The 10637-nt window shown below is 52.9% G+C and overlaps 1 long non-coding RNA gene across 4 annotated transcripts in view; it reads left to right on the forward strand.

Annotated features, from left to right (window-relative positions):
* LOC135174260 (uncharacterized) overlaps positions 1 to 10637 on the forward strand; it is a 128518-nt gene that overhangs the window by 83550 nt on the left and 34331 nt on the right. The window lies entirely within an intron of this gene.

The following is a 10637-nucleotide window of genomic DNA, read 5'->3' on the forward strand; positions in this document are numbered from 1 at the left end:
CGGTATCCCCCACAGATTACTCACGCGTCCTGCGTCTTCGTCCGGACCTTTGTGCACAAAGTTTACAGGGTCTGCGGCCTCCTTTGCCTCTTACTCTGAATTTGGGTTCGTCGGTGCAGCGGTGATAGAAGCTGCACTATCCGGGCCGCCGGTAAACAGGTGGCAGGGCGCCCCCCAGGTAGAGCCAAAGCCTCTATCCTGCGTCTGCATCCGAGTCACGGCACCAAATTGTGATAAATTTCGAGGACAAAAATCTCAAAGTCCAATCGGAATTTATTCAATTACAAGGAGCAAGCAGGATAAGAGGCAAGAATCAGCGCTGGACGGCAAGGGGGAGTCCCCGCTCCGCCCACTTGCCGCCGCCCAGATGGTCCCGGTCCCCCCTTTTTATAGTCCGCCCACCGCCGCTGGCAGGTCCCCTTCGAGGTAAACAAGCACTCTGCGCATGTGCGTTGCTGTCGCCGAGGGGTTTCTTCCGACCCCCTGGTGATCGCTTGGCGGGAAACCTCTCAGGCAGGGCAGACCTCTGACCTGGGCTTCTGAAACTCAAAACTTATTAAAACCCTTCTATTACCTTATTTTAGTGAACAAAACATATTGTTCCCTATCACAGTGCTGAGGGCAAGCTGGGCACACTGGGCACAGGGCTTGGGCTTGCTGAGGGCAAGGACAAAGGCAGAGCCCAGCTGGGGGGCACAGAGACACCTGCAGAGAGCAGGGCACAGCTCCATGCCCCAGGGCAGGCAGAGGCTGCCACCTGCCAAGTGTGGGCACCTCTGCCCAGCAAGCCCCTGGGGCTGATGACAAGTAAATTGGGATCATTTAACAAGTTTCTGTAGGATTTGATGGTTTCATGAGGAATGGTTGGGGGATTGCCAGGGAGGAGCATGTTGCAGGCTGCTCTGCCCTCACTGCTTGCTGCAGGACAGCAGCAAACAAGCCCATAGAGCAGTATGGTTCAGGGCAGCTGCCTGAGTCTCCTGAACCATTCAATTTGAACTATGCAGAAGCCATTTATTGATCATTGCAGCCTGAATTTATACACTCAGCCAGCAGAGCACAGGCCTACACATTAGCATAATCAGTCAGGCATGACCCACCACATCTGCATGAGTCCATGCCTTGTTATCCTCCTTAGCGAGGTCCTTTGTCTACCCCTTGTGAGATAAGGTGGCCAGCTGCAGGTGAGAACCAAGGTCTGTTGTTACAAGCATCTGCCTGTTGTCTTCTTCTCTTTGTTCCATTCCCACAGCAGTCCTGCACCTGCACCCCACAGCTCTTCTGCATTCTGCATTCCCACATCTCCCCTTTCTGTTTCTTCTCAAAAATGGAGGTAGTGTTTCTCCTCCAGGCTGCAGGGCCCTGTGCCAAAGAAATGCCAAACACAGCCCCTCTAAAAACACTAACAAAGGCAGCTGCTCCTTATCTCCTCCAGTGCTTGGCCCCTTCTGTGCTCTACTAACAGAGGGTAGAGCTGGCAACTCTACTCTTGCAATTGCCTACTCGTTACAACAGCAGTGCAGTGCTGCAAGCCTGTGAAGCAAGAGCCTAAGTCATTACAGTATCACAGTGTCACCAAGGTTGGAAGAGACCTCACAGATCATCAAGTCCAACCCTTAACCACAGTGCCCAAGGCCAGACCATGGCACCAAGTGCCACGTCCAGTCCTGCCTTGAACTGCCTCAGGGACGGCGACTCCACCACCTCCCCGGGCAGCCCATTCCAGTGCCCAATGACTCTCTCAGGGAAGAACTTTCTCCTCACCTCCAGCCTAAATCTCCCCTGGCGCAGCCTGAGGCTGTGTCCTCTTGTTCTGGTGCTGGCCACCTGAGAGAAGAGAGCAACCTCCTCCTGGCCACAACCACCCCTCAGGTAGTTGTAGACAGCAATAAGGTCACCCCTGAGCCTCCTCTTCTCCAGGCTAACCAATCCCAGCTCCCTCAGCCTCTCCTCGTAGGGCTGTGCTCAAGGCCTCTCCCCAGCCTCGTTGCCCTTCTCTGGACACGCTCAAGCATCTCAGTGTCCTTCCTAAACTGGGGGGCCCAGAACTGAACACAATACTCAAGGTGTGGTCTGACCAGTGCAGAGTACAGGGGCAGAATGACCTCCCTGCTCCTGCTGACCACACCATTCCTGATGTAGGCCAGGATGCCACTGGCTCTCTTGGCCACCTGGGCACACTGCTGGCTCATGTTCAGGCAGGTATCAATCAGCACCCCCAGATCCCTCTCTGTCTGGCTGCTCTCAGCCTCTCCGACCCCAACCTGTATCTCTGCATGGGGTTGCTGTGGCCAAAGTGCAGCACCCTGCACTTGGAGCTACTGAACCCCATCCCCTTGGACTCTGCCCATCTGTCCAGGCGGTCAAGGTCCTGCTGCAGAGCCCTTCTGCCCTCCAACCCAGCCACATCTGCCCCCAGCTTGGTGTCATCTGCAAACTTGCTGATGACTGACTCCATGCCCTCATCCAGATCATCTATGAAGATGTTAAAGAGGATGGGGCCCAGCACAGATCCCTGAGGGACACCACTAGTGACAGCTGCCAGCTGGATGTGTCACCATTCACCACCACTCTCTGGGCTCAGCCCTCCAGCCAGTTCCTAACCCAGCACAGAGTGTTGCCATCCAAGCCATGGGCTGACAGCTTAGCCAGCAGTGTGCTGTGGGGGACAGTGTCAAAGGCCTTGCTGAAGTCCAGATAGACACACCCACAGGCCTCCCCACATGCACCAAGCAGTCACCTGATCATAGAAGGAGATCAGGTTGGAGAGGCAGGATCTGCCCTTCCTAAACCCATGCTGGTCTCCTAGATGGCTGCTTCAAAAGGCCACATACTGCAGGGGTCGAGAATCGCTGCTTTTGGCCAGCAAAAATGGAGCCTTCAACATCTCATAGAGACCTCTTTGGGGGGCCTCCCACCACTGCTTCTCTGAGCGTGGACCCCATGCTCCCCCCAGCCACCTACCTTGGATACAGGTAGGATCTGAGTGTCTCTGGGTGTGTGCACATCTTAACCTGATCCCCGGGGCAGGGATAGATACAGATGGTGCTCCTGCTGCCCTCTCTCTTGTCAGCATTCTTCCACATCCTCACAAGGAGAGTGTACAGCTGCGGAGGGAAGTCAAGCCTCTCTGTTCCATGTGCCTGAGGGGGTCACACCCCACTGTTCAGGGAGCCAGATGTTGCAGGCTGTGCTGCCTGCTGTCTCTGCTTGCTGCAGGACTGCAGTCAAGGCCTCACAGGCCAGTGTGGTCAAGCCCAGCTATGAGGGTCTCCAGACAATTCAATGTGAATTACTCAGAGGCCAATTTAATTCATGTAACAGCCCAAATATATACACTCAGCCAGTAGAGCACAGGCCTGCACATTAGCATAATTAGTCAGGGACACCCCAGCACACCTGCACAGTACACACCTTGTTATTCTCCCTAGCAAAGTCCCCATTATCTACTCCTTCTGAGATAAGGTGGCCACTTGCTTGTGAGAAGCAAGGGCTGTCATTGTAAGAATCTGCCTGTTGTCATTTCTCTTCACTCTGTTCCCAAAGCTCTCCTGCACCTGCACCCCATAACTCTTCTGCATTCTGCATTCCCACATTTTGCTGTAGGGCGTCAGGGAAACAGGTGTAGGTGAGGTGGTTGTAGCCATCCTCTGGAGGGAAATCAGGAAGAGTCTTTCACTGCAGGGCATCAGTGAAGAATCAGGTGCAGGGTTCTGTTGTATGCCTCATTGTAATGATGTAGAACTCCTCTGGATCACTGCTTGTGTGGTGTAGGTTCTGTTGGGTGCCATGGTGTGATGTGATGTGGTAGAACTCCTCTGGATCACTGCTTGTGTGGTGTAGGTTCTGTTGGGTGCCATGGTGTGATGTGATGTGGTAGAACTCCTCTGGATCACTGCTTGTGTGGTGTAGGTTCTGTTGGGTGCCATGGTGTGATGTGATGTGGTAGGATTCCTCTGGATCACTGCTTGTGTGGTGTAGGTTCTGTTGGCTGCCATGGTGTGATGTGATGTGGTAGGATTCCTCTGGATCACTGCTTGTGTGGTGTAGGTTCTGTTGGGTGCCATGGTGTGATGTGATGTGGTAGAACTCCTCTGGATCACTGCTTGTGTGGTGTAGGTTCTGTTGGGTGCCATGGTGTGATGTGATGTGGTAGGATTCCTCTGGATCACTGCTTGTGTGGTGTAGGTTCTGTTGGGTGCCATGGTGTGATGTGATGTGGTAGAACTCCTCTGGATCTCTGCTTGTGTGGTGTAGGTTCTGTTGGGTGCCATGGTGTGATGGGATGTGGTAGAACTCCTCTGGATCACTGCTTGTGTGGTGTAGGTTCTGTTGGGTGCCATGGTGTGATGGGATGTGGTAGAACTCCTCTGGATTGCTGCTTGTGTGGTGTAGGTTCTGTTGGGTGCCATGGTGTGATGTGATGTGGTAGGATTCCTCTGGATCACTGCTTGTGTGGTGTAGGTTCTGTTGGGTGCCATGGTGTGATGTGATGTGGTAGAACTCCTCTGGATCACTGCTTGTGTGGTGTGGATTCTGTTGGACATGTGGTGGTGAGGGTGTAACTAGAAAAACAACTTATAACCACTTATAAACTATAATACAATTATTACACAACTGTGATACAACTATGATACAACTATGATACAACCATGATACAACTATGATACAACTATGATACAACTATGATACAACTATGATACAACTGTAATACAGGGTTACATGGAACCAACTCTGAAATGTAGACCTTTTCAGCCAAAGTGAGGTTTCTCTGTGGAACACACTCAATAGAACCTGTTTCAAGCATTACCCAGCATGTGTGACCAGGACCCTCTGCAGATACCACCCCTTTGATAGGTTTTCCCCCACCAGAGGCAGCAGCAACCCACACAGTCTTTCCCAGTAGATTCCTTTCACAGACCACAGGAACTCCATCTCCCTCAGCTATGGGCAGTAGGGCAGACTGAGCAGGACCAGCTCTGTTGACTGATCCCCTGCTGTTCACCAGCCACGTGGCTTCTGCAAGGTGCTTCTCCCAGTTTCTGAGAGTTCCACCTCCCATAGCCTTCAGGGTGGTTTTCAGCAGGCCATTGTGTCGCTCAATCTTTCCTGCAGCCTGTGGGTAGTATGGGATGTGGTAAACCCATTCTATCCCATGCTCTTTTGCCCAGTTGCTTACAAGATGGTTCTTGAAATGGGTCCCATTGTCTGACTCAATTCTCTCTGGGGTGCCAGGTCTCCACAGGATGTGACTCTGCAGGCCCAGAATGGTGTTAGGGGCAGCAGCATGAGGTACTGGGTAGGTTTCCAGCCACCCCTGTGCTTCCCTCCACCATGGTTAACACATACTGCTTGCCACTGCGAGACCGAGGCAGAGTGATGTAATCCATCTGCCAGGCCTCCCCATACCTGTACTTTGACCACCGTCCCCCGTACCACAAAGGCTTCATGTGCTTGGCTTGCTTTATGGTGGCACAGATGTCACATTCATGGATAACCTGAGTTATGGCCTCCATGGATATGTCCACGGACCTGTCTCGGGCCCATTGGTATGTGGCATCTCTTCCTTGGTGGCCAGAAGAGTCATGTGCCCACCGAGCTAAGAACAGTTCACCTTTGTGATTCCAGTCCAGGTCTATCTGGGAGATGTGGGCAGCCAGGTCAGCTTGGTGGTTGTGTTGTTGCTCTTCAGTGGCTCTGCTCTTTGGCATGTGAGCACTGATGTGTCGGATTTTAACTGGTAGCTTATCCAGGCGTGCAGAAATATCTTGCCCTCTGGCCAGTTGGTGATGACCTCCACAATGCCTGGGCGCTTGAGAGTCCCCATCCTAGCTCTCTGAGTTATCAGAGCCAACCACTTACTCCAAGTGGCATCTGTGGCATGGTGCAGAGTTGAACCTTTCCCTTTAAACATGCAAGTCAGGACTGGAAGCCTTGGAGCTAAAAGGAGTGGTGACTCCGTCCCAATCACCTCAGAGGCAGCTCTAACTCCCTCATAGGCAGCTAGGATTTCCTTCTCTGTGGGGGTATAATTGGCCTCTGAGCCTTTGTATGCCTTGCTCCAGAACCCGAGTGGGTGCCTCGTGTTTCATCAGGAGCTTTCTGCCATAGGCTCCAGCTAGGGCCATTCTCACCAGCTGCTGTGTAGAGAATGTTCTTAATCTCTGGGCCAGTTCAAACTGGTCCCAAGGCCATGGCATGGACCACCTCTCCTTTGATCTGGTCAAATGCCACCTGCTGCTCAGGTCCCCACTCAAAGTTACTTCTCTTTCTTGTAATGCCAAAGAGGGGTTTCACAATTTGGCTGTACCCGGGAATGTGCATCTTCCAAAAGCCCACACACCCCAGGAAGGATTGTGTCTGCTTCTGGTCAGTGGTTCCACCATAGTGGCCACCTTATTTACCACATCCATCAACCATCCCTCCAGTGAACTCCTAGAAACTAGATATCTTTGGCAGGCCCTTTCACTTTGCTCCTCTTGATGGCAAAACCTGCATCCAACAGGATATCAAGGATCTTCTCACCCTTCTGGAAGACCTCCTCTGCTGTCTCACCCCATACAATGATGTCATCGATGTACTGCAGATGTTCCGGAGCTCCACCCTTCTCCAGTGCAGTCTGGATGATGCTATGGCAGATTGTAGGGCTGTGCTTCCACCCTTGAGGCAGTCTGTTCCAGTGGTACTGGACTCCTCTCCAGGTGAAAGCAAACTGTGGCCTACATTCTTCTGCAATGGGGATGGAGAAGAAAGCATTAGCAGTGTCGATTGTGGCATACCATTTGGCCTCCTTTGTTTCCAGTTCATACTGCAGCTCCAACATGTCAGGCACGGCTGCGCTGATTGGAGGAGTCACTTCGTTCAGGCCTCTGAAGTCCACAGTCAGTCTCCATTCCCCACTCTCCTTCTGCACTGGCCATATTGGGCTGTTGAAGGGCGAGTGGCTCTTGCTGATGCCAAGCTGCTGCTCCAGGCGGCGAATCAGCTGCTGTATGGGTAGCAGGGAGTCTCTGTTGGTGCGGTATTGCCTGCGATGAACTACACGAGAAGCAATGGGTAACTTAACATCTGCCACCTTGTGGGTACCAACCATGGAAGGGTCATCTGACAGGCCAGGCATGACAGACAGCTGCTCTTTGTCTGCAGTCTCTACAGCTGCTATGCCAAATGCCCACTTGTTCCCTTTGGGGTCTTTAAAGTACCCTTCCCGCAGACAGTCGATCCCCAGGGTGCAAGGTGCATCAGGGCCAGTTACTATGGAGTGCTTCTCCCATACATTCCCGGTGAGGCTTATCTCAGCCTGCAGCACAGTCAACTCCTGAGACCCCCTCTGTGACTCCTGCAACTGTAATAGTTTCTGTCCCCCTGTGGCTGGAGGGGATCAGAGTGCATTGGGCACCGGTGTCTACCAACGCTCTGTACTTCTCGGCTTCAGAAGTGCCAGGCCATTTCACAAACACATCCCAATATACTCTGTTATCCCTGGCCTCAGCCTGGCTGGAGACAGGGCACCTCTAATGCTGAGCAGTGTGACCACAGGAGGCACATGGACCTGAGTTACTGGCTTCACCACTCCTTGGGCAAGAGGGTTGCCTGTGGGACACTGGGGCAACCCCTCTTCTGGAGGAGTTATTCCCTGGGTTTGCCCCCTACAGTTCACTCACCCTGGCCCATAGAGCTGAGGTGGGCTGGCCATGCCATCTGTCCATGTTTTCCCTGTGTTCACACAGTGTTCTCCATAGTGAACCCCTGGGTGTCCCCTGTCTGGCTTGGATTGGTCTCCTACAGGGAGTATGGGGGGTACAGCAGTGTGTGTTCCTAACAGCTGAGACCTGTCCCCATTCAGAAGGTGAAGAGTAATCATCCTCTGCCTCCTGCAGTTCAGTGACAGAGGCCTTTAGCTCATTCATCTCCTGGGTAAGGGTTTCCACAGCTGAGATCAGAGCCTTTCTGCAGACACTGTCTTCAGACTGCCTCAGGTCATTAACAAATTCCCTGACAGTTGGAAGGTTGTTGGGGTCTCTGCCAGTGTAGGGGCATATGTGGAAGGGGCACACTGGGTCAGTTTCTTTAAGAGGGCTGGCTTCATGCAGACATCATCAGGGTCCAGAGGCATTTGGCCATCTCCATAGACTATCTCCCATACAGCCATTTGCCTCAGGTACACGATCCCCTGTTCCATATTTGCCCACTTAAGGGGATGGAAGATCATGTCATGCTTGGAGGGGTATCTGCATCTCACAGCTGTGAGGAGTCTGGCCCAAAGTGGGTGGTTGCCATCCAGCCTCCCCAGCTCTTTATCTACACCCCCATCTCTCGACAAGGACCCCAACTGCTTAGCCTCCCTCTGATCTAAGTCCACAGTTTCTGCTCCTCCACCCCAGCAGCTCAAGAGCCAGGCTAAAAGGCTTTGCCCATTGGCCCTTGCATATTCCTGCCTCATCTGTCTGATGTCCTTTCTGGGCATAGAGCTGACAACTGTAACTTCATTACCAGATCCATTGCCAGCTGGTGCATGCTGCTGGGGGGTGCTGGTTCCCAAAGAGCTTCCTTCACCTGGGTCTGTGTGTGGGAAAGAGCTCATGTTGAGTGTTTTCGTTCTAGGTGTTGTGGCTGGGGCGAGAGAGGAGATCTGCGGGGGCAGAGTCCGGGTAAGAGCTCTGGGTCGAGCCCCGGGCAGGACCTGGGGCGGAGCTGCGCTCGGGGCAGGAGCTCCCAGGTCGGACCAGCCTGACCAGTCCCCGTCCCCCCTGTCCCTCCGGCAGCTACAGGCGCAGGAGCCGCAGGGACAGGGAGGGGCACCCCGGGGCACCCCCCCCCCCCCCCGTGAATCTGTTTGCAGAAAGCGCTGCTAAAGGCCTCGGCCAAGCTCCATTTGCATAACAATGCAATGAGACCTCCCCGAGTGACATTCAAACACAGAGCAAAAACCTCCAGCAAGTACCATTCCCCCCCCCCCCCCCGACAGCATCTGAAGCTTTTATGTCCCAGCACAGATTCTCAGAGTTGTTCCATGCTTGAAAAACACTCTCAAACCGGTTAGGTTTCCAAGAGAGCTCAGGAAATGAGCACACAGCCACGCAGGCAGATCTTAGAATTAGGTTAGCCCGGGGGGGTGGGGGTGTATGGAAAATGTAACTCATCAAACTGCTGCTTGCATCCTGATGATGAAGGGAAAGCAACAGAGCAGAGAGTCACTGAAATGGAAAAAGTGGCCATGTCCCAGTCCTGGCCTGCATCAGGAGCAGTGTGGCCAGCAGGACAAGGGAGGTTCTTCTGCCCCTGTACTCAGCACTGCTCAGGCCACACCTTGAGTGCTGTGTCCAGTTCTGGGCCCCTCAATTCAAGAAAGATGTTGAGGTGCTGGAACGTGTCCAGAGAAGGGCAACAAAGCTGGCGAGGGGCCTGGAGCACAAATCCTATGAGGAGAGGCTGAGGGAGCTGGGCCTGTTTAGCCTGGAGAAGAGGAGGCTCAGAGGTGATCTTATTGCTGTCTACAACTACCTGAAGGGGCATTGTAGCCAGGTGGGGGGTGGCCTCTTCTTCCAGGCAACCAGCAATAGAACAAGGGGACACAGTCTCAAGTTGTGCTGGGGGAAGTATAGGCTGGATGTTAGGAGGAAGTTGTTGGCAGAGAGAGTGATTGGCATTGGAATGGGCTGCCCAGGGAGGTGGTGGAGTTGCCATCCCTGGAGGTGTTCAAGAAAAGCCTGGATGAGGCACTTAGTGCCATGGTCTGGTTGACTGGATAGGGCTGGGTGCTAGGTTGGACTGGATGCTCTTGGAGGTCTCTTCCAACCTGCCTGATTCTATGATTCTATGATTCTATGACAGGGGATTTAGAGAAATGGGGGTCAGCAAATGGGTGGAGCCTTGGAGGCTGAAGAAGTTCATCAATAGGCATCAGTGTAATTCTTTTAATGTAGGGACTAATCCCCTGCTTATTACCCTTGTTAACAGGAGTGATCAAGAAAAACGTGGAAAGAAGATGGGAATTTAAGACTGTTAAGGAAGCAGATTCTGAAGTAAAAACCAAGCTGTGTAAGGTGCAAAAAGGAGGTGATGAGGCCAGAATTATTGTGGAAAACTTCTGAGAGAATGGCCACAGTATGAAATGGCCTCTAAGGCTCAAGCCAAATGGAGTAAGGAACAGAAAAGGGAATTGTGATACATGGAGCTTTGGCTTTGGCACAGCAAAGCAGCCACAGGACTTAATCAGCACAGTAAGAAGAGAGGCAGAGCTGTTAGGAGTTGCCAGGGTGCCCAGAAATGAAGGTAAGGCTGCTGCAGGACCCAGGGCCCCTCTGATTGATGGTCAAGAGAACAGCAGAGGGCAAGTTCAGCTGGTAAAGCAGAGCAGCTGTTGTCTGCATTGGCAGGACTCAGGGGTGGGGGCCAAGGGGGTTAGGGGAAGTGCTGTAAAAAGCCCCAAAGATGTCAGAGAATATTCAGGAATATGCATCAAGCTCACCCAATGTTCTCTGGTCCTGACCCTCTGTGAGCATTGCCACCTGCTGCCAGGGGGTGCCTCTGGCAAGGTTGCTCTTTGCTCTGCCCCCAGCGCTGTTTGCCTTTACCCCATACCAAACCTGTCCCACTCCACACTGCAGTCAGTTCGTTTCTCACAGCTGCCAGCT

The sequence above is a fragment of the Pogoniulus pusillus genome, unplaced genomic scaffold (genome assembly GCF_015220805.1).
Source record: "Pogoniulus pusillus isolate bPogPus1 unplaced genomic scaffold, bPogPus1.pri scaffold_51_arrow_ctg1, whole genome shotgun sequence".
In the NCBI taxonomy this organism is placed as follows: domain Eukaryota; kingdom Metazoa; phylum Chordata; class Aves; order Piciformes; family Lybiidae; genus Pogoniulus; species Pogoniulus pusillus.